We start from the raw sequence: 26820 nt of genomic DNA, 5'->3' as shown, positions 1-26820 counted from the left end.
ATGTTATGTTGTTAATATGTTTTGTTTTGTTCTCTGTCTCCCCCTTCTAGACTGTGAGTCCACTGTTGGGGAGGGACCGTCTCTATATGTTGCCAACTTGTACTTCCCAAGTGCTTAGTACAGTGCTCTGCACACCATAAGCGCTCAATAAATGCGATTGAATGAATGAATGAATGAATGGGCTCTAATTCTGGCTCTGGCACTTACCTGCTGTGTGATTTCCCTTCTCTGGGCCTCAGTTCCCTCATCTGTAAAATGGGGATTCAACACATGGACTTGTATCCAACCTGATCTACACTAGCGTGAAGGACAGTGCCTGATACAGTGCTTATAAATACCAGTTAAAAACTCGTATCATCAAAAAGAGAGAAACTGCTGCCACCTCTAGACTTCTTTTCTCCTCAGAGTCTCCCTCACTTCACCCAAATGACAGAAATGGAGCGGGCAGGGTCTCTGACAACAAGACTTCCCTCGGCATGGCATCCAAAAGCCCTCGGGGGCAGGTGGCTGGGATGATCCCCACCGACCCCCAGATCTCACCATCCATGCAGGGGCATTTTGGGCAAGAGGAAGAGGAGGAGAGAGCAGAGACACACCTGAGCGTGGTGTGGCACGTGGGACACCTGGGCATCGCCTGCTACGACACGGGTGACCCCATCGTCTACTTTATGCCAGATGCCCCAGACCATGAAAATCTCCAACCCCTCCAGTGAGTCGTGGATGAGATCGGGCCTTGGTCCATCGTGACCTGCATGAAACGGGATGAGAACATGACTCGGTTCCTGGAAGGATTGGCCTCCCCAGGTTCTGGCAACAACGAAGTGATGGGAAGACCTGAAGTAGTCCTGTTTCCCAGCGTGGATTTCCGCCTGGAGATCAGCAAGCAGCGCCTGCTCTCTGTCTCCTTCTGCTTCATCACGGAGCCCATAAGCCCCACAGAGAAGAGTCTTTTCCTCGCATCCATCATGCCATTCGACTGTCCCGTGACAGTCCGTGCTCTCGGGGGATTGCTAAAGTTCCTGGACCAGAAGAGAATAGGGGTGGAGCTGGAAGAAAGCAGTGGGGTCGTCCCCATCCTCGGCTTCAAGAAGTTTGTCCTGACAAATCTAGTGAGCGTGGATCGGGACACCTACTACGTGCTGCAGATACTCAAGAGTGAGGCCCATTCATCGGTATACAAGCTGGCCCCAGGCCTGAAGGAGGGACTCAGTGTGTTTGGACTCCTGAACAGGTGCCGCTGCAAGTGGGGAGAAAAACAACTCAGGCTGTGGCCGATGCGCCTGACTCGGGACCTGAGTGAGCTGAACGCCCAGCTGGATGGCATCCAGTTTTTTCTGCAGCCCCGGAAACTGGAGATGGCCCAGGCGCTCCACGGCCTACTGGGGAACATCAAGAACGTGCCCCTGATCCTCAGATGGATGACACTGTCTCACACCAAGGCCAGCGACTGGCAGGCCCTGTACAAGCCCAGCCCACACCCTCCGCTCCTCTGCCGCTAATCTCCTCACCGTGCCTCATTCTCCCCCGTCCTGCCGTCGACCCCCGGCCCACGTCCTCCCCCTGGCCTGGAATGCCCTCCCTCCGCACATCCGCCAAGCTAGCTCTCTTCCTTCCTTCAAAGCCCTACTGAGTGCTCACCTCCTCCAGGAGGCCTTCCCAGACTGAACCCCCTCCTTCCTCTTTCCCCTACTCCCCCTCCCTGTCCCCCCCGCCTTACCTCCTTCCCCTCCCCACAGCACCTGTATATATGTATATATGTTTGTACATATTTATTACTCTATTTATTTATTTATTTATTCTATTTATTTTATTTGGTTTATATGTTTTGTTTTGTTGTCTGTCTCCCCCTTCTAGACTGTGAGCCCACTGTTGGGTAGGGACCGTCTCTATATGTTCCTAACTTGTACTTCCCAAGCGCTTAGTACAGTGCTCTGCACACAGTAAGCACTCAATAAATACGATTGAATGAATAAATGAATGATGATGATGATGGAATGTGTTAAGCGCACTACGTGCCAGGCACAGAACTAACCGCTGGGATGGATACAAGCAAACCCAGTTGGACACAGTCACCGTCCCGTGTGGGGCTCCCAGTCTCAATCCCCATTTTACAGATGAGGTGAGGCACAGAAATGTGAAGTGACTTGCCCAGGGTCACACGGCAGACAAGCGGTAGAGCTGGGATAAAAATCCATGACCTTCTGACTCCTAGGCCCGTTGCTCTATCCACTATGTCATGCTGCTTCCCCAGCATGCTGGACCTCTAATCCCAGTCACTGGCCTGCTCTGTGTGACTTTCATCATCAATCGTATTTATTGAGCTCTTACTGTGTGCAGAGCACTGTACTAAGCGCTTGGGAAGTACAAGTTGGCAACATATAGAGACAGTCCCACCCAACAGTGGGCTCACAGTCTAAAACGGGGAGACAGAGAACAAACCCAAACATACTAACAAAATAAAATAAATAGAATAGATATGTACAAGTAAAATAAATAAATAAATAGAGTAATAAATATGTACAAACATATATACATATATACAGGTGCTGTGGGGAAGGGAAGGAGGTAAGATGGGGGGATGGAGAGGGGGACGAGGGGGAGAGGAAGGAAGGGGCTCAGTCTGGGAAGGCCTCCTGGAGGGGGTGAGCTCTCAGTAGGGCCTTGAAGGGAGGGAGAGAGCTAGCTTGGCGGATGGGCAGAGGGAGGGCATTCCAGGCCCAGGGGATGACGTGGGCCGGGGGTCGATGGAGGGACAGGCGAGGACGAGGTATGGTGAGGAGATTAGCAGCAGAGGAGCGGAGGGTGCGGGCTGGGCTGTAGAAGGAGATAAGGGAGGTGAGGTAGGAGGGGGCGAGGTGATGGACAGCCTTGAAGTCCAGGGTGAGAAGTTTCTGCCTGATGCGCAGATTGATTGGTAGCCACTGGAGATTTTTGAGGAGAGGAGTAATATTCCCAGAGCGTTTCTGGACAAAGATAATCCGGGCAGCAGCATGAAGTATGGATCGAAGTGGGGAGAGACACGAGGATGGGAGATCAGAGAGAAGGCTGATGCAGTAGTCCAGACGGGATAGGATGAGAGCTTGAACGAGCAGGGTAGCAGTATGGATGGAGAGGAAAGGGTGGATCTTGGCAATGTTGCGGAGCTGAGACCGGCAGGTTTTGGTGACGGCTTGGATGTGAGGGGTGAATGAGAGAGCGGAGTCGAGGATGACACCAAGGTTGCGGGCTTGTGAGACGGGAAGGATGGTAATGCCGTCAACAGAGATGGGAAAATCAGGGAGAGGGCAAGGTTTGGGAGGGAAGACAAGGAGTTCAGTCTTCGAAATGTTTAGCTTAAGGTGGTGGGCAGACATCCAGACGGAGATGTCCTGAAGGCAGGAGGAGATGCGAGCCTGGAGAGAGGGGGAGAGAGCAGGGGCAGAGATGTAGATCTGGGTTTCATCAGCGTAGAGATGATAGTTGAAGCCGTGGGAGCGAATGAGGTCACCAAGGGAGTGCGTGTAGGTCGAGAACAGAAGGGGACCAAGCACTGAACCTTGGGGAACCCCCACAGTAAGAGGATGGGAGGGGGAGGAGGAGCCTGCAAAAGAGACTGAGAAAGAACGACCGGAGAGATAAGAAGAGAACCAGGAGAAGACGGAGTCTGTGAAGCCAAGGTCGGATAGCGTGTTGAGGAGAAGGGGGTGGTCCACAGTGTAGAAGGCAGCTGAGAGGTCGAGGAGGATTAGGACAGAGTATGAGCCGTTGGATTTGGCAAGCAGGAGGTCATTGGTGACCTTTGAGAGGGCAGTTTCCGTGGAATGTAGGGGACGGAAGCCAGACTGGAGGGGGTCGAGGAGAGAGTTGTTGTTGAGGAATTCTAGGCAGTGCGTGCAGACAACTCGTTCAAGGAGTTTGGAAAGGAATAGTAGGAGGGATATGGGGCGATAACTAGAAGGTGAGGTGGGGTCAAGAGAGGGTTTTTTTAGGATGGGCGAGACATGGGCATGTTTGAAGGCAGAGGGGAAGGAACCAGTGGAGAGTGAGCGGTTGAAGATGTGACTTTGGACAACTCTTCTCATTGCCTTAGTTTCTTCCTCTGTAAAATGGTGATTAAATACCTTTTCTTCTTCCCTATTAATTAACTAATGTGGCTTTAATTATGGTGCTTGTTAAGCACTTACTATGTGCCAAGCACTGTTCTAAGCATTGTGGTAGATATGAGGTCATAATAATAATAAGAAGAACAGTATTTGTTAAGCGCGTACCATGTGCCAAGCACTTTTCTAAGCACTGGGGGTGGGGGGATACAAGGTAATCAGGTTGTCCCATATGGGGCTCACAGTCTTCACCCCCATTTTACAGATGAGGTAACAGGCCCAGATAAGTTAAGTGACTTGCCCAAAGTCACACAGCTGACAAGTGGCGGAGCCAGGATGAGAACCCATGACTTCTGATTCCCAAGCCCGTGCTGTTTCCCTTCATTCGTTCATTCAACCATATTTAATGAGCGCTTATTGTGTGCCGAGCACTGTACTAAGTGCTTGGGAAGTACAAGTCGGCAACATATAGGGACGGTCGCAACCCAACAACGGGCTCACAGTCTAGAAGGGGGAAATGTATCAAGCACTGTTCTAAGCCCTGGGGGAGATACAAGTTAATCAGTCCAGCTACAGTCTCAGTCCCACACGGGACTCACAGTCCAGTAGGAGGGAGAACAAGTATTGAATACCCATTTTGCAGCATGGACTAGGGAATAGAGCACGGGCCTGGGACTCAGATGGTCTGGATTCTAATCCTAGCTCCGCCACTTTCATTCATTCAATCAATCATATTTATTCAGCGCTTACTGTGTGCAGAGCCCTGTGCTAAGCACTTGGGAAGTACAAGTCGGCAACATATAGAGACGGTCCCTACCCAACAACGGGCTCACGGTCTAGAATGGGGAGAAAGGCAACAGAACAAAACATGTAGACAGGTGTCAAAACTGTCAGAATAAATAGAATTACAGCTACATGCAGATCATGAATTAGAGTAGCAAATATGTACAAGTAAAATAAATAGAGTAATAAATATGTGCAAATATATAGAAATGCTGTGGGGAGGGGAAGGCGGTAGGGCAGAGGGAGGGGAGGAGAAGAGGAAAAAGGGGGCTCAGTCTGGGAAGGCCTCCCGGAAGAGGTGAGCTCTCAGTAGGGCTTTGAAGGGAGGAAGAGAGCTAGTTTGGCGGATGTGTGGAGGGTGGGCATTCCAGGCCAGGGGAAGGACGTGGGCCAAGGGTCGATGGCGGGACAGGCGAGAATGAGGCACAGTGAGGAGGTTAGTGGCAGAAGAGTGGAGGGTGCGGCCTGGGCTGTAGAAGGAGGGTAGGAGGGGGCGAGGTGATGGAGAGCCTTGAAGCTGAGAATGGGGAGTTTTTGCTTGATGTCACCCAGCCACTTGTCTGCTGGATGACCCCGGGCAAGTCACTTGACTTCTCTTGGCCTCAGTTCCCTCATCCGTAAAACAGGGATTAAGATCGTGAGACCTGAGAAGCAGCGTGGCTCGGTGGAAAGAGCCCGGGCCTTGGAGTCAGAGGTCATGGGTTTGAATCCCGGCTCCGCCAATTGTCAGCTGTGTGACTTTGGGCAAGTCACTTAACTTCTCTGTGCCTCAGTTCCCTCATCTGTAAAATGGGGATAAAGACTGTGAGCCCCCCGTGGGACTACCTGATCACCTTGTAACCTCCCCAGCGCTTAGAACAGTGCTTTGCACATAGTAAGCGCTTAATAAATGCCATCATTATTATTATTTATCGTGAGCCCCACGAGAGGGACACAGACTGTGTCCAACCCTGTTTGCCTGAAGCAGATACAGGGACATCTGCTCCAGCGCTTAGGTAGAGGGCCTGGCACATAGTAGGCACTTCACAAATGCCACAATTATTGCGGTTATTATTATTATTATTATTTCGCAGTTGAGGAAACAAGGTCAAACAGCAGGCAATGGTGAAAGGGGGATTAGAACCCAGGCCCGTGCTCTATCCACCGGGTCACACTGGGAAGCAGCATAGCCTAGGGGCTAGAGCCCAGGCCTGGGAATCAGAAGGACCTGGGTTCCACTTGCCTGCTGGGTGACCTTGGGCAAGTCACTTCACTTATCTGGGCCTCAGTGACCTCATCTGTAAAATGGGAATTGGGACTGTGAGTCACATGTGGGACAGGGACTGTGTCCAACCCCCAGTTAGCTTGCACCTACCCCAGTGCTTAGTACAGTGCCTGGCACATGGTAAGCACCGAACAAATACCACAGTCATCATTAGTATTATCACCAAGGCTTGGCACCCTCCAGATGACGCTGCCTGCCCTGCTGCCCTCCCCCAAGGGGACCTCATCTATTTCCACTGACCCCGTCTCCCAGGAAAATCGAGAGGTCAGAAGTGCTCCGCCCCTGCCCAGTTAGCACATAGTAAGCGCTAAATAAATGCCATCATTACTATTATTATCTCCTTCTCACCTTCGAAGGTTGGACATGGTCTCCATCCCACATGGGGCTCACAGTCTTGATCCCCATAACAATAATAATAATAATGATAGCATTTATTAAGCGCTTACTATGTGCAATGCACTGATCTAAGCTCTGGGGAGGTGACACGGTCATCAGATTGTCCCACGGGGGGCTCACAGTCTTCATCCCCATTGTACAGATGAGGGAACTGAGGCACAGAGAAGTTAAGTGACTTGCCCAAAGTCCAACAGCTGGCAATTGGGGGAGCCAGGATTCGAACCCATGACCTCTGACTCCAAAGCCCGGGTTCTTTCCACTGAGCCACGCTGCCTCTCAATAATAATGATGATGGTGCTATTGGCTAAGCACTTACAATGGGCCAGGCACTGCACTGAGCACTGGGTGGATACAGGCAAATCAAGTTGGACATGGTCCCTGTCTCACTTGGGGCTCCCGATCTTAATCCCCATTTTACAGATGAGGGAACTGAGGCCCAGAGTAGTGAAGTGACTTGCCCAAGGTAAAACAGCCAACAAGTGGCCGAGCTGGGATCAGAACACAGGTTCTTCTGACTCCCAGGCCTGTGAGCTATCCACTTGCCTGCTGTGTGACCTTGGGCAAGTCACTACATTTCTCTGCCTCGGTTTCCTCACCTATCAAATGGGGATGACATGAGATGAGGAGGAGGCAGGAGAGGGCAGGGGACAGGGTGAGGATGAAGGGCAGGGGTGCCCATGATGGAGTGAGGGGCTGCATGGGTCACAGCAACATGGAGGTTTTTGAGAGGAGGGCATCGGACGGCTGGGAGACAGGTCAGCTTGGCAGGCAGCAATCGGAAAGTGGGTAACTGTATTTGGGCAGCGACTTGGGGAAGATCGGTTGGCCAAGAAGGAGGAGAGAGAACAACCCTCCTCTCTATGGGCAAAAAATGCCCCAAGGTCACATGAGATGAGATCTCTATAGTCCCACTCGTGCGTACTGTTCTTTTTAGCTGGGCTCCTGAGCACCAGTAAAATCTCTCTATCAGTAGCAGCGTGGCCTAGTAGGAAGAGAAGCAGCGTAGTGTAGTGGATAAAGCACAGGCCTGGGAGTTGGAAGGACCTGGCACAGGGGTAGATTCAAACTACCAGGTTGGTCACGGTACATGTCCCACATGGGGTTCACAGTGTCCAAATTACAGATGAGGTAACTGAGGCTCAGAGAAGGTAAGTGACTTCCCCAAGGTCCCGCAGCAGACCAGTGGCAGAGCTGGGACTAGACCCCAGGTCTTTCTGACTCCCAGGCCCGTGGTCCATCCACTAGGCCAGGCAGCTGCTTAGAACAGTGCTTGGCACACAGTAAGAGCTTAACATATACCATCAGTATTATTACTAGCTGAGCAGATAATATTAGTTACTATTAACACCACCTCTGATTTTAGATTGTAAGCTCGTACACTAGACTGTGAGCTCATTATGGGCAGAGAACGTGTCTGCTGAGTCTGTTGGATTGTACTTTCCCAAGTTGTTATTAGTACAGTACTCTGCACATAGAAAGTGCTCAATACATTCCATTGACTGACTGATCGACAGTACGATTTAAACACCTCCCCCACGACCTCGGAGAGGAGGATTCTGCACAGAATAACCTTTTGTCAGGCGACCCCTGGCTTGGGTGTTAGGCTTGGGTCGGATCAAGCCACTGGCAACAGTTCTTGTCCTCGGGCGCCGGGTGGAGATTCACGTGGTAGAACCAGGACCTACTGGCAGGTGGCGCCCGAGGCTCGGGAAAGGCCAGCAAGGCTCAATCTCAGCCAATTCCTCCAGAAGCCAACAAGGATCGATCAACCGATCCATCCATCAATCGTATTCATTTAACGCTTCCAGTGTGCACAACACTGTGCTAAGCGCTTGGGAAAGTACACTACAACAGAGTTGGTCGATACGTTCCCTGCCCATAACCACCTTACGGTCAGTCCGTCAGTCCATGGTATTTATTTAGAACTTACTGAGTGCTGAGCACTGTCCTAAACTCTCAGGAGAGTACACTATACCTGAATCGGTAGACATGTTCCCTGCCCACAATGAGCTTGCAGTCTAGAGAGGGAGTCAGTCAACTGGATTGATTGAGCACTTCTCCCCCTTCTAGACTGTGAGCCCACTGTTGGGTAGGGACTGTCTCTATATGTTGCCAACTTGTACTTCCCAAGCGCTTAGTACAGTGCTCTGCACACAGTAAGTGCTCAATAAATACGATTGATTGATTGATTACTGTGCAGAACATTGTACTAAACTCTAGGGAGAGGACGAGTTAGTAGACACATTCCCTGACCACAGGGAGCTTACAGTCTAGAGGGGGAGACACACATTAAAGTAAATTACAGATATACACATAATCAATCAATCCATCAATGGAATTCATCGAGCGCTTACCCTGTGCTGAGCACCACACTAAGCCCTCGGGAGCGGACCATACGACAGAATCAGCGGATACGTTCCCCGCCCAAGGCGCCTCCAGTCTAGAGGGGGGAGATGGAAATCAATGTAAATAAATAATTAGTAATACTCAATTTTTAAAAGTGCAGTGGGGCTGAGGGTGGGGCGGTGCAAATAAAGTCCTCTAGACTGTAAGCTGGATCTCGAATTTCTGAATCGCGGTTTTGCCCGAATCTCAACTTGCTACTCCAAATCGATGAGTCAAAGCTTGAGAAGCCAGAGACAGGGGGATGGCAAATGAGTCTCTCTCCTTCCTCCTCCCCGCTGGGGTTTTGGGAATCAAAAAGTCCGGCTTGTCAGGACGATGCTGGTTTAGAAATGCCCAGATGCGGAGAGTGTCATTCCAAATGGAGTCGCCAAGGGCCTGAGAGTCAAAAGGACCTGGGTTCTAATCCTGGCACTGCCACTTGTCTGCTGCCGTTTGACACTGGGCAAGTCACTTCACTTCTCTGGCCCTCACTTCCCTCATCTGGAAAATGGGGATGAAGACTGTGAGCCCCATGGGGGACGGGGACTGTGTCCAACCTGATTAGCTTGGACCTACCCCAGAGTTTAGTACAGTGCCTGGCATAGTAAGCGATCAGCTTTGGATCTACCTCAGTGCCTACTACAGTGCCTGGGCTTAGAGCAAGTTGGTGTCATACTCGACTCCGCTCTCTCGTTCACCCCTCACATCCAATCCGTCACCAAAAGCTGCCGGTCTCACCTCCGCAACATCGCCAAGATCCGCCCTTCCCTCTCCATCCAAACCGCTACCTTGCCGGTTCAATCTCTCATCTTATCCCGACTGGATTACTGCATCAGCCTCCTCTCTGATCTCCCATCCTCCTGTCTCTCCCCACTTCAGTCTGTAATTCATGCCGCTGCCCGGATCATCTTTGTAGTAAGCGCTTAACAAGTACCATCATGATGACTGCATGTAGAGCTCTGTACTAAGCACCTGGTAGGGGACAATAGAACAGAATTGGTAGAGATGTTCCCGGGCACCAGATCGTATGGCTCCGGGGGTCCCTGTCCCCCAGGCCATCCCACCATTCCAAGTAACTGGGACTCTGATGCGGAGAGTGTCATTCCAAATGGAGTCACCAAGGGCCTGAGAGTCAAAAGAACCTGGGTTCTAATCCTGGCACTGCCACTTGTCTGCTGCCGTTTGACACTGGGCAAGTCACTTCACTTCCCTGGCCCTCACTTCCCTCATCTGGAAAATGGGGATGAAGACTGTGAGCCCCATGGGGGACGGGGACTGTGTCCAACCTGATTAGCTTGGATCTACCCCAGAGTTTAGTACAGTGCCTGGCATAGTAAGCGATCAGCTTTGGATCTACCTCAGTGCCTACTACAGTGCCTGGGCTTAGAGCAAGTTGGTGTCATACTCGACTCCGCTCTCTCGTTCACCCCTCACATCCAATCCGTCACCAAAAGCTGCCGGTCTCACCTCCGCAACATCGCCAAGATCCGCCCTTCCCTCTCCATCCAAACCGCTACCTTGCCGGTTCAATCTCTCATCTTATCCCGACTGGATTACTGCATCAGCCTCCTCTCTGATCTCCCATCCTCCTGTCTCTCCCCACTTCAGTCTGTAATTCATGCCGCTGCCCGGATCATCTTTGTAGTAAGCGCTTAACAAGTACCATCATGATGACTGCATGTAGAGCTCTGTACTAAGCACCTGGTAGGGGACAATAGAACAGAATTGGTAGAGATGTTCCCGGGCACCAGATCGTATGGCTCCGGGGGTCCCTGTCCCCCAGGCCATCCCACCATTCCAAGTAACTGGGACTCTGAGCAGCCACTGCTGTGTGGGGAAAAGCTCTGCCCTTTATGCGCTCTCTTCCCCGCTCCTTGCTCCAGATCAAAAGTCCGTGGGAGTCTCAGGACGAACAGAATTGTGCCACCCCTGCTCTGCCTGCAAGAATGGACGCACCCTCAAGTCACTGGCACTCCCTGGCTCCAGCGTGTCCCCGGCCCCTGCCTCTCCATCCTCCACTGGTAGGGAAGAGGGCGTTTTCCTTTGGGGGGGAGGGGTTGGGGGGAACAGAGCAGGTGGAGCTGATCCGCTCACTCTTGCTCAAGGAGGGCTTGGAGAGAGTTGGAGGAGGCAGCACAGCCTAGCAGATACAGCCTGGGCCTGGGAGTTGGAAAGAGCTAGATTCTAAAGCCAACGTTGCCACTTAGGGGACCTTGGGCAAGTCACTTCCATTTTTTGAATGGTATCTGTTAAAGCGCTTATCATGTACCAGGCACTATACTAAGTGCTGGGGTAGATGCACCATTGTCAGGTTGGACACAGACCAGTGTCCCACATGGGGCTCACTGTCTTCATCCCTATTTTCCAGATGAGGGAAATAAGGCCCAGAGAAGTAAACTGACCCACCCAAGCTCACGGAGCGGACAAGTGGCAAAGTTAGGATTGGAATCCAGGTCCTTCTGACTCCCAGGCGCGTGCTCTATTCACTAAGCCAAACTGCTTCACTTCCTTTGTCTAGAAAATGGGGATTAAGACTGTGAAACCCATGTGGGACAGGGACTGTGTCCAACCCAATTTGCTTGTATCCACCCCAACGCTTAGTACACTGCCTGGCACACAGGAAGCACTTAACAAATGCCATTATTATTAGTAGTACTAGTAGTAGTAGTAGTAATAATAATAATAATAATGGAGAACCCATACAGCCCCAGACAGATACATCCTCATGAGGTACTGGAGCGTGAGAACACCAGGGCCTGGAATCCCCTCCCTTTTGGTAACTGAAAGACTATTACTCTCCCCACCTTCTCAGCCTTATTGATGGCACATCTCCATATCCAAGAGGCCTTCCCTCACTAAGCCCTCATTTCCTCCTCTCCCACTCCCTTCTGGGGCACCTTGACTTGTACCCTTTATTCACCACCCCCACCCCCAGTACCACAGCGCTTATGTACATAGCTCTAATTTTATTTATTTCTATGAATGTCCGTCTCCTTCTCCAGACTGTCAGTGCACTGTGGGAAGGGAACGTGTCTGTTATGTTGTTATATTGTACTCTCCCAAGCACTTAGTACCGTGCCTTGCACATAGTAAGGACTCAATAGATAGGATTGATGGATCAATTACCACAGTGAAGAAATGTGTCCACTAATGCATCCGAGGCTTAAGCCCAAAGGCCTTTCTATCACAAAATTTTGCTATTTTGCTATTAGTGTTATTTGGCCTTAAGTCCCAAAGCCTTCCTAATGCAAAATCTTGAAATTCCGGTATTAGGGTTAGTTAGTTCTTAGGTCCCAAAGCCTTCTTAACACAATATCTTGTTATTAGTCAAAAGAGGACGGGCCTGGGAGTCAGAGGACCTGGGTTCTTACCCTGGCCCCTCCACTTGTCTTCTGTGGGACCTTGGGCACTCCACCTCACTTCTCGGGGCCTCAGTTCCCTCATCACCAAAATGGGGATTCAAAACCCATTCTCCCTCAATCAATCGATCGGTCATATTTATTGGGCGCCGACTGCATGCAGAGCACTGTACTAAGCGCTTGGGAGAATACAGTATAACCAACACATTCACCGCCCACAACGCCTACATAGAAGGTGAGCTCCATGTGGATCCCGATGATCTTGGTTCTACCCCAATGCTTAGTACAGGTAGGCAGTAGGTGACCTTGGGCAAGTCACTTCACTTCTCTGGGCCTCAGTTCCCTCATCTGTGAAATGGCGATGAAGACAGTGGGCCCCAGATGGGACAGGGACTGAGTCTAATGTGATTAGCTGGTTTCTACCCCAGCGAGTAGTACAGTGCCTGGCAGAGGGTAAGCACAAAAAATTCCTACAGGTAACAGTGCCTGACCAGGTGTGCTGAAATCCCGGACAGGTGGGCCGAACACATTCGACACAGTTCTCGGCTGCCCGTCGACGGTCTATACATGGCGAGGCCTAGTAGATAGAGCCCGGGCTTGGGAGTCAGAAGGAAATTTGTTCTCTTCAGAATCGGCTCGGTGCTGCCACTTGTCAGCTGTGTGTCCTTGGGCAAGTCGCTTCACTTCTCAGAGACCTCATCTGTAAAATGGGGATTAAGATTGTGAGCCCCACGTGGGAAAGGGACTGTGTCAAACCTGATTATCTTCTATCGACCCCAGAGCGCAGAATACTGCCTCACACAAAGTAAACACTTAACAAATACCATTTTTTAAAAAAGCCAATGAAAAAGTCTCTCAGCAGTTCCTCTTCTCCCTCCATCCCTTAACTTGTTTGGGTCCCTTGAGGTTCTCTTTTGAAACCCTTTCTATCTTACTGTACACTCATTCCCTCGGGGAGCTCATTCAATTCCATGGCTTTAATCATCGCTGTTCTGGGTGAGAGTTTTGGAAAATACCCTGGGCGGTAGAGAGACCAGAGGCAGAGAGGCCAGTGAGGAGCAAGATAGGGTAGTCAAGCCAGGAAGGGACAATATTCGCGGGACTCAGTGGGCTGTCAGGAGATGGATTTTGTAAAATGCCTCGGGCTTCTTGGTAGAGAGCCACAGAACGCAGCCAAACCTTGAATGCCCATATTGTTGGCCAGAAGTAGCATGGCTCAGTGGATAGAACCCGGGTCTGAGAGTCAGAAGGACCTGGATTCTAATCCCTGCTCTGCCACTTGCCTGCTGGGGAACTTTGGGCAAATCCCTTCACTTCTCTAGGTTTTAATTCCATCTCCTGGAAAATGGGGCTTAAGGCTGTGTGGGACGTGGCCTGTCCCCAACCTGATTAGTTTGTATCTACCCCAGCGCTTAGTACAGTGCCTGGCACATGAGCACTTAACAAATGCCATAAAAAAAAAAAAGACAAGGGTATCCACAATTTTGTAAGCTCACTGTTGATAGGAAATGTATCCATTTGTTGTTGTTTTGTAGTATCCCAAGTGTTTAGTGCGGTACTGTGCACCCAGTAAGTGCCCAATAAATACAATTGAATGAATGACTTAATGAACATCAGTGGATAAGCCCATTTGGTCCTATTCCTTCTCCTGTGCCTCCTAAAATCTTTCTAGTCAATGGAAACATGGACTAATTTGAATATCCCCACCTCTCCCTGCCTGAGTGCACTTTATCATAATAATAATAATAATGGCATTTATTAAGCGCTTACTATGTGCAAAGCACTGTTCTAAGCGCTGGGGGGGATACAAGGTGATCAGGTTGCCCCACAGGGGGCTCACAGTCGATCCCCATTTTACAGATGAGGTAACTGAGGCACAGAGAAGTTAAGTGACTTGCCCAAGGTCACACAGCTGGCAATTGGTGGAGCCAGGATTTGAACCCATGACCACTGACTCCAAAGCCCGTGCTCTTTCCATTGAGTCACTCTGCTTCTCTTATCTTTCGAGAGATCCTGCCTCCTTAGTCCAAAAGCTCCTCAAAGACCAAGAGCTGTCTTTTAAAAAAAAGATCAGTTTTTTTTATGTTCCCAGCCACCTAGTAGAATGCTCTCTCTGCATAAAGCAGGCATTCAATCAGTGCTGCTGGGGATGATGATGGGATAAACCCCAATTTTCTTAATCTCTAGCTCCCTTCTGCATGGCTCTAACTTGCTTCCTTTAGTCTTCCCTGCCCCCCACCCACTCCTACAGTAGTTATGCAGATATTTGTATTGATGTCTGCCTCCCACCCCCTAGACTTTGTGCTCATTGTGGGCAGGGATTGTCACTGTTTATTGCTGTATTGTTTCTTCCCAAGCACTTAGTACAAGCGCTCCTTACCTTCCCTCCCAAACCCTGTCCTCTCCCGGAGTTTCCCATCACTGTCGAGGGCACAACCATCCTTGGGCGTTATCCTTGACTCCGCCCTCTCATTCACCCCACATAGCCAATCTCTCACCAAATCCTATCCGTCTCACCTTCACAACAACGCCAGGATCTGCCCTGTCCACCCAAACCGCTACCACATTAGTACAGTCACTCACTCTATCCCACCAAGATTACTGCATCAGCCTCCTTTCTGACCTCCCAACCTCCTGCCTCTCCCCACTTCAGTCCGTACTTCACTCCACTGCCTAGATTATCTTTCTTACAGAAATGTTCAGGACATGGCATCTACCTCCTCAAAAATCTCCAGTGGTTGCCTATCAACCTCTATATCGAACAAAAACTCCTCACTATTGGCTTCAAAGCTCTATCCCCTTGTCCCTTCTTAGCCTCACTTCCCTTCTCTCCTTCTGCAGCCCAGCCAGCACACTCCATTCCTCTGGTGCTAACCTTCTCACTGTGCCTCCATCTCACCTGTCGCACCGCCGACCCCTGGCCCACGTCCTACCTCCGGTCTGGAATGCCCTCCCTCCTCAAATCCGCCAAACAATCACTCTTCCCCCGTTCAAAACCCTGCTGAAGGCTCACCTCCTCCAAGAGGCCTTCCCAAACTAAGCCCCCTTCTCCTTGGCTCCCCCTCCCTTCCACATCACCGATTTGCTCCCTTTGCTCTTCCCCCTTGCCCCCGGCCCCACAGCACTTATGCATATATGTATGAGTCTATAATTCCGTTTATTTATATGGCTGCCTCTTTACTTGTTTTGATGTCTGGCTCTCCATCTGTTGTTGCAGGGATTGTCTCTATTGCTGTATTGTCATTTCCAAGAGCTTAGTAGAGTGCTCTGCACACAGTAAGCACTTCATAAATAGGATTGAATCAGTGAATGAATGAATCATTCAAAGGCATTTAATGAGTGATTACTGTGCATGTAGGGCACTGGACTAAGAGCTTGGGAAAGTACAGTACAGCAGAGTTGGTAGACATATTCCCGGTCCACCGGGAGTGTACAGTCTGCAGACAAGAGAATAACAAACACTTTGTGATATTTACTGGTGAGTACATGGCACTATTCTCAATATTTCAAACAGGAGAAGGAGCATGGCCAAGTGGACTGTAGCACAGGCCTGGGAGTCAGAAGGGCCTGAGTTGTAATCCTGGCTCTACAGCTTAAGCAAGTCACTTCACTTCTCTGGGCCTCACTGACCTCATCTGTAAAATGGGGATAAAGACTGTGAGCCCCATGTGGGACAGGGACTGTGTCCCATCTGAATGACTTGTATCTACCCCAGTCCTCAGTACAGTGCCTGGCACATAGTAGATACTTAATGAATTCCATTGAAAAAAAAACGTAAGAAAATGGTTTGGATGCAGGCAGCCAGAAGGAGACCAATGAGCTCCCAGGTGACAGAGATAAAAATGGAGGTAAAACAATCTCTCTCTACAGTTCTTATCTTCCAGTATAATTACTACAGTATCCCATTTGATTGGCAGTGTCGTAAACACCACAAGATTGAGAATACATAGGTGCAGATAGGATCAGCGATCTTGTAGTCTGGCTAAAAGGAAACAAAAGTTTTTTGATTTTTTAATGGGACAGAAACAGAATTTTGGGTCATGACAAACACTTAAAAGACACAAAGTAGGAATATAAAATTTCCTCCCCGTTATCTCCAGGGAGCTGTAATTAAGGGAATATATCAATACTGAGTTGGATATATCCTTACCCAAATCAGCCCGGAGGGAACTTTGAGAGGTCATCTAGGATACTGCACTGCCTCTAGGCAGGGCTACTTTTAAACCATCCTAGACAAACAACATCAAACCCTTCTTTAAAAGATCTCTAAAGGCTCTTCCATTGATTTATTTGCTGATGCTTCAGTAATTATTGTGGCATTTGTTTAGCCTTTACTATGTGCCAGGCTCTGCACTAGGAGCTGGGGTAGATAAAACCTAATCCAGTTGGACAGAGTCCCCATCCCATGTGGGACTCCCAATCTTAATCCCCATTTTTCAGATGAGATCACAGAGGCCCAGAGAGATGAAGAGACGTGCCCAAGGTCACACCGTGGACAGGTGGTGGAGCCGGGATCAGAATCCAGTTCCTTTGAGTCCCAAGCCTGTGTACTTTCTGCTGGGCCATGCGTTTCAATGGGTCTCCACCCAGCCAAAATTCTTCCTTATGGCTTCAGTTTAGAGCAGTGCTTGACACATAGGAAGTGCTGAACAAATACCACAATTATTAATTTTTATCATTTTCTATCAAATACTATTTTCTATCAAATATCCCTGATAATTGTTGGGGGTTTTTGGTTCTTTTTTGTTTCTAATAATATTTTTTAAGCACTTACTATGTGTCAAGCACTGTTCTAAGCACTGGAGTTTTCAAGTCGGATACAATCCTTGTCCCACATGGGGTTCAAAGTCTAAGTAGGAGGGAATAGGGTTTAATCCCCATTTTACAGCTGAGGAAACTGAGGCCCAGAGAAGTGAAGTGACTTGTCCAAGGTCACACAGCAGGCGACCGGCAGAGCTGGGTTTAGGACGCAGTACTCTGAATCCCAGGCCCTTACTCAATCCACTAGGCCACACTGCTCCACAACATTGGATGAGATGATTATCAGATTTCAAGAACAACTGATGACCATCACTCATACAATATTCCTTCACACCCTTGGGTTCCATGATTAAAGCCTCTCACATTCTCCAAGCAACGAAACCCCAGTTTTTAATCTTTCCTCTGAGTTATTTTAAGCAGTTCTATCTTTCTCTTTTGGTTCCTCTAAATTCTGCATACTGCACCTCAGATTTGGGGTTCCTCAGAGAACTATGTTCCCAGAGAAAGGTCTGATCGATGCCAATTATAAAGGGGGAAGGAACATAGGCAGGAGAAGTGGCATGGCCTAGTCGATAGAGCTTGGGCCTGGGAGCCAGAAGGACCTGGATTCTAAACCTTGCTCCACGGCTTGTCTGCTGGATGACCTTAGGCAAATCACTTCACTTCTCTAGGCCTCAATGTCCTAATCTGTAAAATGGGGATTAAAACTATGGACTGTGGAAGCACAATAGTCAAGGTCCTTCTTTAGTCCACCTTTCTCTCTGACCTTTCCCTCTGCCTAGACCTGCTTCACCAAGCTGGATGTGGCTGATAGGTTGATTGACTCCAGGCTTGGTGACTTGATTCAATCAAGTCAAGCCCAGTAGTTTGATTAACTCAAACTGCCTGGTTACTTGATTTACTCAAAGCCAAGCCCAATCATTTGATTGACTCAAATAACTTCATTTTATGATTTACTCAAATGGAGGAGCCAAGTTGGAACTGAGACAAGCACATTACACTGCTAGATAAGGGAACTGAAGCAGGTTGGCTTAGTGGATAGAGCAGGAGCCTGGGAGTCAGAAGGACATGGGTTCCAATTCCCGCTTTGCCACTTGTCTGCTGTGTGAGAGTGGGCAAGGACCTAATAATAATAATAATTATGGTATTTGTTAAGCACTTACTAGGTGCCAAGCACTGTTCTAAGCACTGGAGGACTGTTCTAAGTGATGGGCTTCAGTTCCCTCATCTGGAAAACAGAGATGAAGACTGTGAGCTCCTTATGGAACAGGGGACTGTGTCACTCATTCATTCAATCGTATTTATTGAGCGCTTACTGTGTGCAGAGCACTGTACTACTACTACTACTAATGATGGCTTTTGTTAAGCACTTACTACGTGCCAAGCACTGTTCTAAGCATTGGAGGGGATATAAGCATTCTAAGCATTGGAGGGGCTCACTGTCTTAATCCTCATTTTACAGATGAGGTCACTGAGGCACAGAGAAGTGAAGTGACTTGCCCAAAGTCACACAGTTGACAATTGGTGGAGCCGGGATTTGAACCCATGACCTCTGACTCCAAAGCCCAGGCTCTTTTCACTGAGCCACAATGCTTCACTGCCTGTGTGCAGAGCAAAGGGAACAAGTCGGGGTGACACGGAGGGGAGGGGGAGCAGAGGAAAAGGAGGGTTTAGTCTGGGAAGGAGGTGTGCCTTCAGTAGGGCTTTGAAGGGGGGGACGTTTGATTGTTTGGGGGATTTGAAGTGGGAGGGCATTCCAGGCCAAAGGCAGGATGGACAGGAGAGAATGAGGCACAGCGAGGAGATTGGCACCAGAGGGGCAGAGTGCGTGGGCTGGGATGTAGAAGGAGGGAACAGAGGTGAAGTAAGAAGGGGCAAGGGGATGGAGAGCTTTGAAACCAGCAAGTGAGGAGTTTTTGCTTGATGCAAAGGTTTATAAGCAACCGCTGGAGATTTTTGAGGAGCGGGGTGATATGCCCAAAACGTTTCTGTAGAAAGGTAATCCGTGCAGCAGAGTGAAGTATAGACTGTCGTGGGGAGAGTCAGGAGGTTCTGTTTATTATTATACACTGTTTATTATACTATACTCTCCAAAGCGCTTACTACAGTGCTCTGCACACAGTAAGTGTTAAATAAATATGATTGACAGACTGGTTAACCAATACCACTTTTTAAAAAGCCGTATTTTTATTTTGAGAAGCAGCGTAGGTCAGTGGAAAGAGCACGGGCTTTGGACACAGAGGTCATGGGTTCCAATCCCAGCTCCGCCAACTGTCAGCTGTGTGACTTTGCACAAGTCACTTCTCTGTGCCTCAGTTACCTCATCTGGAAAATGGGGATTAAAACTGTGAGCCCCTCGTGGGACAACCTGATCACCTTGTAACCTCCCCAGTGCTTAGAACAGTGCTTTGCACATAGTAAGCGCTTAACAAATACCATCATCATTATTATTATATTTTTTAATTCTCTGACAATATCAAATTGGACTACCGGATTATACCACCAACTGGGACTGGGAGGGGCCTTACTCTTATTTTTAATAACAATAACAATTACTGTATTTATTGAGTGCTTATTGTGTGCAAAGCACAGTACTAAGCACTTGGGTCAGTACTATATAGCACCAAATACATTCCCTGCCCACAATGACCTCACAGTCTAGAGGGGGAGACTGACATTAATACAAATGACTAAAAGGAGAAATAAATAAATAAATTACAGATATATACAGATATAAACATATGTGCCATGGGGGAGGGAAAGAGAATGTATGAAGGAGCAAGCATGAGAGGGGCAGAAGGGAGTGAGAGAAGAAGAGAGGAGGGCTAGGTCAGGGAAGTCTTCCTGGAGGAATTGTGCCTTCAATAAGGCTTTGAAGTGGGGGAGAGCAATTCTCTGTCTGATATGAGGAGGGAGGGCAGCCCAGACCAGAGGGAGGATGCAGGCGAGAGGTCGGCGGTGAGACAGAAGAGATCTAGGTACAGTGAGAAGGTGACCAACGGAGGAGCGAAGCATGCGGGCTGGGTTGTAGTAGGAGAACAGTGAGATGAGGTAGGAAGGGGCAAGGTGTTTAAGTGCTTTAAAGCCAATGGTGAGGAGATTTTGCTATAGACACAGGAAAGCTTGACCCTTCTATAGAATTAAGGGCCCTGGGTCTTCTCAGTCCCAATCAAGTAAGAGAAAACAAGCCTCCTGCACAGCACCCCAGCTCCTGTTCTCCCTTGAGTGGCAGCCACCTCAACACTCTTCTTCCCCTCTACTATTCACATACAAACAAACACACAGACTCCCTTTGGGGTAGCAATTCAGGCCAATCAGTAATGGGGTAAATTCGGGGGTTGAATGTGCCCACAATGTAAGAAGTCGAGGAGAAGCACTGAGCAGCTGCTATGGAGAGATTCTCCTGGCCCCAGGAACCAGAACCATCTTCTGTTCTGAGAGCGGCAGCCTGTCCCTGGTGTCACTAATTGTTATTCTGGTAGACTGTGCCTCTCTCTCGCCCCGTGGTGACAACAGGCTTGTTCAGAGTGGCTGCGCTGGGTGGCGGCATATTATAGTATAGCATGGTGCAGCAGGAGGCTTGTTCTAGGGCAAGGCTTCTCGCTACAGCCCCATGTGGCTTCTAGGCATTGTTCTGTGAAGCTGTGCCTCTATCACCCCGTCGCTTCAGGCGCTGGTCTGGGAGGCTGTCCTACTCTGTCGACCGATGGCGGTACAACCAATAGCGGTGCAAGGGCATGGTTCTGTGAGGCTGAGACTCTCCATCACCTGGGTAGGGACCGTCTCTATATTTTGCCAATTTGTACTTCCCAAGCACTTAGTACAGTGCTCTGCACACAGTAAGGGCTCAATAAATATTACTGAAGGAAAAAATGAATCACCTTCCGGTGGCACTGTTTTGTTTTTTTCCATGGTGTTTGTGAAGCACATACTGTGTCCCAGGCACTGAACTAAGCACTGGAATAGAGATAAGATCATCAGGTTGGACACAGTCCGGGTCCTACATCCTGTTGGTCTCACCTTCATAACATCACCAAAAATTGCCCTTTCCTCTCTCTCCAAACCTCTACCACGTTAGTATAACCACTCATCCTATCCAGCCTGGATTACTGTATCAGTCTCCTTTCTGACATCCCAACCTCTTGCCTCCCCCTACTCCAGTCCATACTTCGCTCCGCTGCCCGGATTATCTTTCTACAGAAATGTTCAGGGAATGCCACACCCCTCCCCCAAAATCTCTAGTGGCTGCCTATCCAAACAAAAACTCCTCACCATTGGATTTAAAGCTTTCCATCACCTTGCCCCCTCCCACCTCACCTCTTTTCTCTCCTCTCCATCTCAGCCCACACACTTCACTTCTCTGGTGCTACCTTTTCACTGTGCCTCGTTCTCACCCGTCTTACTGCTGATCTCTGGTCAACGTCCTACCACTGGCCTGGAACGCCTTCCCTCTTCAAATCTGCCAATTACCCTCCCCACCTTCAAAGCTTTACTGAAGGCACATGTCTTCCAAAAGGCCTTCCCTGACTAAGCCCCTCTTTCCCTCATCTCTCACTCCCTACCGCGTCACCCTGACTCACTCCCTTTGCTCTTTCCACCTCTCCCTGCCCCAAAGCACTCATGTATAAATCTGCAATTTGATTTGTATTTAGTGATGTCTGTTTACTTGTCTTGATATCTTTCTCCCCCACCCCCACCCCCCACATCACCCCCAGAGTGCGAGATCATTGTGGACAGGGATTGTTTCTCTTTATCGCCGTACTGCACTTTCCCAAGCGCTTAGTACAGTGCTCTTCACACAGGAAGCACTAAATGAATACGACTGAATGAATGAGAGCGGATCGGCAGTGGCAGGTCTGCCGCCGGCCTCCTGGGAGATCCAGGACAAGGGTTTGTTTCTTTCCGGGCCCAGGATCCACCACGGTCCATCCTCTCTCAGAGTCGGTCTGAGAGTTGGAGGCTTTGGGAAGGACACGGCCGAATCGATCAATCAATCAGAGGTCTCGAACTAGTGTCTGCCTCCTGTGGCGCTGCTGTACCGTGCACTGGGGAGCATGCAATGATAATAACGATAATAACAATAATAATAATAATGATGATAATAATTATGGTATTTGTTAAGTGCTTGCTATGAGCCAGGCACTGTACTAAGCGCTGGGGTGGATACAAGCAAATTGGGTTGGACGCAGTCCCTATCTCACATGAGGCTCACAGTCTTGATCCCCATTTTATAGAGGAGAGAACTGAGGCACAGAGAAATTAAGTGGCTTGCCCAAGAACACACAGCAGACAAGTGGCGGAGCCAGGATTGGCACCCATGAACTTCTGAACATATCCACCCCACTGTCAACCCCACAGAAGTTATGCACATATCTATAAATGACTCATTCATTCAAACTCACATGTCTCCCGAGTGACTGAACAGAAGAATGAGGAGAAGACCCCACAGCCTTTTTTTTCTCCATAAGCACTTATTACATGCCAGGCACCGTACCAAGCGTGGGGCTAGAGACAAGTTAGTCAGATTAGATACTGGCTCTGGCCCACATGGGAATCACAGCTATAATCCCCATTTCACAGAAGAGGTAGCTGAGGCACAGAAGAGTGATGGGACTGGCCCTAGGTCACACAGCAGATAAGTGGTGAAGATGAGATTAGAACCCAGGTCCTCTGACTCCCAGGCCTGGGCTCTTTCCACAGGACCACGCTGCTTCTCTGCATCTTTTATCTACCCCAGAGCTTACTAGGATGCTTGGCACATAGTAAGCACTTAAATATTATAAGTAGTTACTATACTATTCTGCACGGAGTAAGGACTCAATCAATAGCAGTGATCGACTGATTGACTGATTGAATGACAATTGAATAAGAAATACTATTAAAATAATCATTAAAATTAAAAAATATAAAAGTCAAGTGGCAAGGGAAATGAGAACAGGATCTATGCTGATCAATCCCCCACAGATTGGCCAAATCTAACCTCCAGGATAATAATAATAACTATGGTCTTTGCTAAGTGCTTATTATCTGCCAGACACTATACTAACTGCTGGGTAAACACAGGATAATTGGGTTGAACACAGTCCCTGTCCCACACTGGACTCACAGTCTTAATCCCCATTTTCAAATAAGGAAACTGAGGCACAGATATTAATGGAGAAGGGAAGGTCAGGGGTATGAGATGTCCCGGATGGGTTACTGAGGGAGAGTCAAGGATGAGGAGGGCAGAGACTCAAGGGTTGGATGGTCACACTGCCAGGCCAGTGGCAGTGTAACCATTTGGTTTGGGGTTACCGTTCAATTTTTTGCCAGGACAGAAGACCGACTACCAGTGGCCTGAAGGGGCTTCTGCCCTGCACCCCCACCAAAAGGGCCAAGCCCCTGGCTGAGCAGAGTTAGTTAGTCAGTCAGCAAAACCTGTTTACTGTGCGCTTACTGTGTGCAGAGCACAGTACGAAGCACATGGGAGAGTACAATATAACATGATAACAGATGCATTCCCTGACCACAGTGAGCTTATGGTCTAGAGAAGGAGCCAGCAGTGATATAAAGAAATGCATTACAGATATGGACATAACTGCTGGTGTGCGGGGAGGGGTGGCGGTGCGGGAGTCGGGGGAGACACATGAAAGGAGCAAGTTATGGCAATGCAGGAAGGAGTGGGAGAAGAGGAAAGGAGGGCTTAGCCAGGGAAGGCCTCTTGGAGGAGATGTGACTTCAGTGAGGTTTGGAAGGGGAATAGATTCTTTGTACGTCGGGTATGAGGAGGAAGGGCCTTCCAGGCCAGAGGCAGGAGGTGGGTGAGAGATGGGTAGTGAGATGGACTAGTTGGAGATATAGTGAGAGGGTTGGCATTAGAGAGGCGAAGGGTGTGGGCTGGATTGTAGTAGGAATGTAACAAGGTGGGGTAGGAGGGTGCAAGGGGCTTGAGTGCTCTAACACCCATGGGGAGGAGTTTCTGTTTGAGGCGGAGGTGGATGGGCAACCACTGGAGTCTCTTGAGGAGTGGGGAAACACGTTCCGGATGTTTCTGTAGAAAAATGATGCGGGCGGCAGCGTGAAGTATGGACCGGAGTGAGGAGAGAAATAAGGATGTGCAGACAGTGGTGCGGGAGCAGGAATGTTTGATCCATCTATAGAATTGGCAGCCTTGAATCTTCTCTGTCCTACAGTCAGGTCAAACAAAACCAGTTCCCTGCTCAGAGTCCCAGTCCCCATTTCCAGTACCAGCCCCATTCTCTCGTTCTCTAGAGATGAACTTTTAAGGATGTAAATTCATAAACAAACATTTTCACCAGTCATAAGCAACACCTTCCCTTAGAGATGGCAGCCCAGCTCCTGGCTCCATCTCTTCCCAGGACTAGAACTGGGAAATCCACTGCTCTGTATCCACGCTGTGGTCATGGTGAGGGTCTCCACTCCCACAGGAGCTACCACTATTAGGCACGGAGGGGGTCCTCACCTGCGGACAGGGATGTGCAGGGCCCTCGGTCTGCTCGATTGGCCAACTAAAGTCAGGTCCCTGAACACAGCCCAAAGTTCCTGAGTCCAGAACCAGCCTCCTTGATGACAGTGGCAACTCCTTTTTCATTACTCAACCAAAAAATAAACCCGTCTTTCACGCACGCATACGTGTGCACGCACACACTTATGTACGTGAACACACACACACACACACACACACACACACACACACACACACACACACACACACACACACACACACACACACACACACACACACACACACACACACACACACACACACACCCCACTACCACCTTTCCTTTGATTGGGACTGACTTACTAGTCTTTCAATGGTGGGGTGCATTTGAGAATTGACCTGACTGCCCAAATTCAGGGGAACAGTCCTCAGGGCCGGGCAGCTGTGATGAGCTGCATCTGCAGAAGGAGCAACAGCCAGTTGGGTTCTCCCCTTGGTCATCCGGCCCCGACCTGCACGTTGCTGGAGGAGGAGGCCCGTGGGGGTTTTCCTCCCAGACCTTAGAGCCAACTGGGCTCACAACGAGGGATCTTGGGACACACCATCAAAGCCCCCTCTGAGGATGGGGGGGAAGAGGATTCTTGGCCTTATGGGAATGAAGCAGTCCTGGAGCTTCTCCACTGGCCCCAGTCGATGGACACGCAGAATTGGGGAACCTGGATTAGTGATGCCGAGGGTCCACGTTCCCCCATCTTGCCTTCTGTCAACAGATGAGGACCACATCTGCTGCCAGGATATAACAGTATTCACAGCTGGAGAGGGAGTATACAGGGTTGGCAGAAAACTTACTTGCTTTAAAAGATGGATTACAAAGAATTTATTCACATTCATGTCTGTCTCCATTCCCCTACACAAATGGATGGAGACAGTCATTTATTGCCTAGCGGATAGAGCAGGGGCCTGGGATTCAGCAGGTCATGAGTTCTAATTCCAGCTCAGCTACTCGTCTGCTCTGTGACCTTGGACAAGTCGCTTCACTTCTCTGGGCTTCCATTACCTCATCTGAAAAATGGGGATTGAGACTGTGAGTCCATGTGGGACAGGGACTGGGTCCAACCGGATCAGCCTGTATCCACCCCAGCACTTAGTACAGGGCGTGGCACACAGTAAGCACTTCACAAATACCACAATTATCATCACCCAGAAAACTGCGGCTAAGATAATTGCTATACTCTGCCAGACTAACACTTGCCCAGCCCACACTCCTCCGATCCCCAGGAGAGGCTCATTTCGCAAGGACTGGAAATCCAGAACTGCAGACCCAATAGACCTGTTTCCAGTACAATACCTACCTTCTGCTCTCCCACCTGCACCCCTGGTGACTTGGTCACGGGAGCCCAAACAACTCGGCTTCTCAAAGACAAATGGACTTCCATCCCCTACATTCCACGGAAACTGCCCTCTCAAAGGTCACCAATGACCTCTTGCTTGCCAAATCCAGTGGCTCCTACTCTATCCTAATCCTCCTCGACCTCTCAGCTGCCTTCGACACTGTGGGCCACCCTCTTCTCCTCAACACGCTATCCGACCTTGGCTTCACAGACTCCGTCCTCTCCTGGTTCTCCTCTTATCTCTCCGGTCGCTCATTCTCAGTCTCTTTTGCAGGCTCCTCCTCCCCCTCCCATCCCCTTACCGTGGGGGTTCCCCAAGGTTCAGTGCTTGGTCCCCTTCTGTTCTCGATCTACACTCACTCCCTTGGTGACCTCATTCGCTCCCACGGCTTCAACTATCATCTCTACGCTGATGACACCCAGATCTACATCTCTGCCCCTGCTCTCTCCCCCTCCCTCCAGGCTCGCATCTCCTCCTGCCTTCAGGACATCTCCATCTGGATGTCCGCCCGCCACCTAAAGCTCAACATGTCGAAGACTGAGCTCCTTGTCTTCCCTCCCAAACCTTGTCCTCTCCCTAACTTTCCCATCTCTGTTGACGGCACTACCATCCTTCCCGTCTCACAAGCCCGCAACCTTGGTGTCATCCTCGACTCCGCTCTCTCATTCACCCCTCACATCCAAGCCGTCACCAAAACCTGCCGGTCTCAGCTCCGCAACATTGCCAAGATCCGCCCTTTCCTCTCCATCCAAACCGCTACCCTGCTAATTCAAGCTCTCATCCTATCCCGTCTGGACTACTGCACTAGCCTTCTCTCTGATCTCCCATCCTCGTGTCTCTCTCCACTTCAATCCATACTTCATGCTGCGGCCCGGATTATCTTTGTCCAGAAACGCTCTGGACATATTACTCCCCTCCTCAAAAACCTCCAATGGCTACCGATCAATCTGCGCATCA

General features: G+C 49.5%; 1 pseudogene; it reads left to right on the top strand.

The window, feature by feature from the left end:
• Positions 1-320: 320 nt before the first annotated feature.
• Positions 321-20752, top strand: LOC119923327 (annotated as a pseudogene).
• Positions 20753-26820: the final 6068 nt, after the last annotated feature.

This window comes from Tachyglossus aculeatus, unplaced genomic scaffold (genome assembly GCF_015852505.1).
Source record: "Tachyglossus aculeatus isolate mTacAcu1 unplaced genomic scaffold, mTacAcu1.pri scaffold_175_arrow_ctg1, whole genome shotgun sequence".
NCBI lineage: Eukaryota > Metazoa > Chordata > Mammalia > Monotremata > Tachyglossidae > Tachyglossus > Tachyglossus aculeatus.
This window is presented reverse-complemented; position numbering and strand designations above follow the sequence as displayed.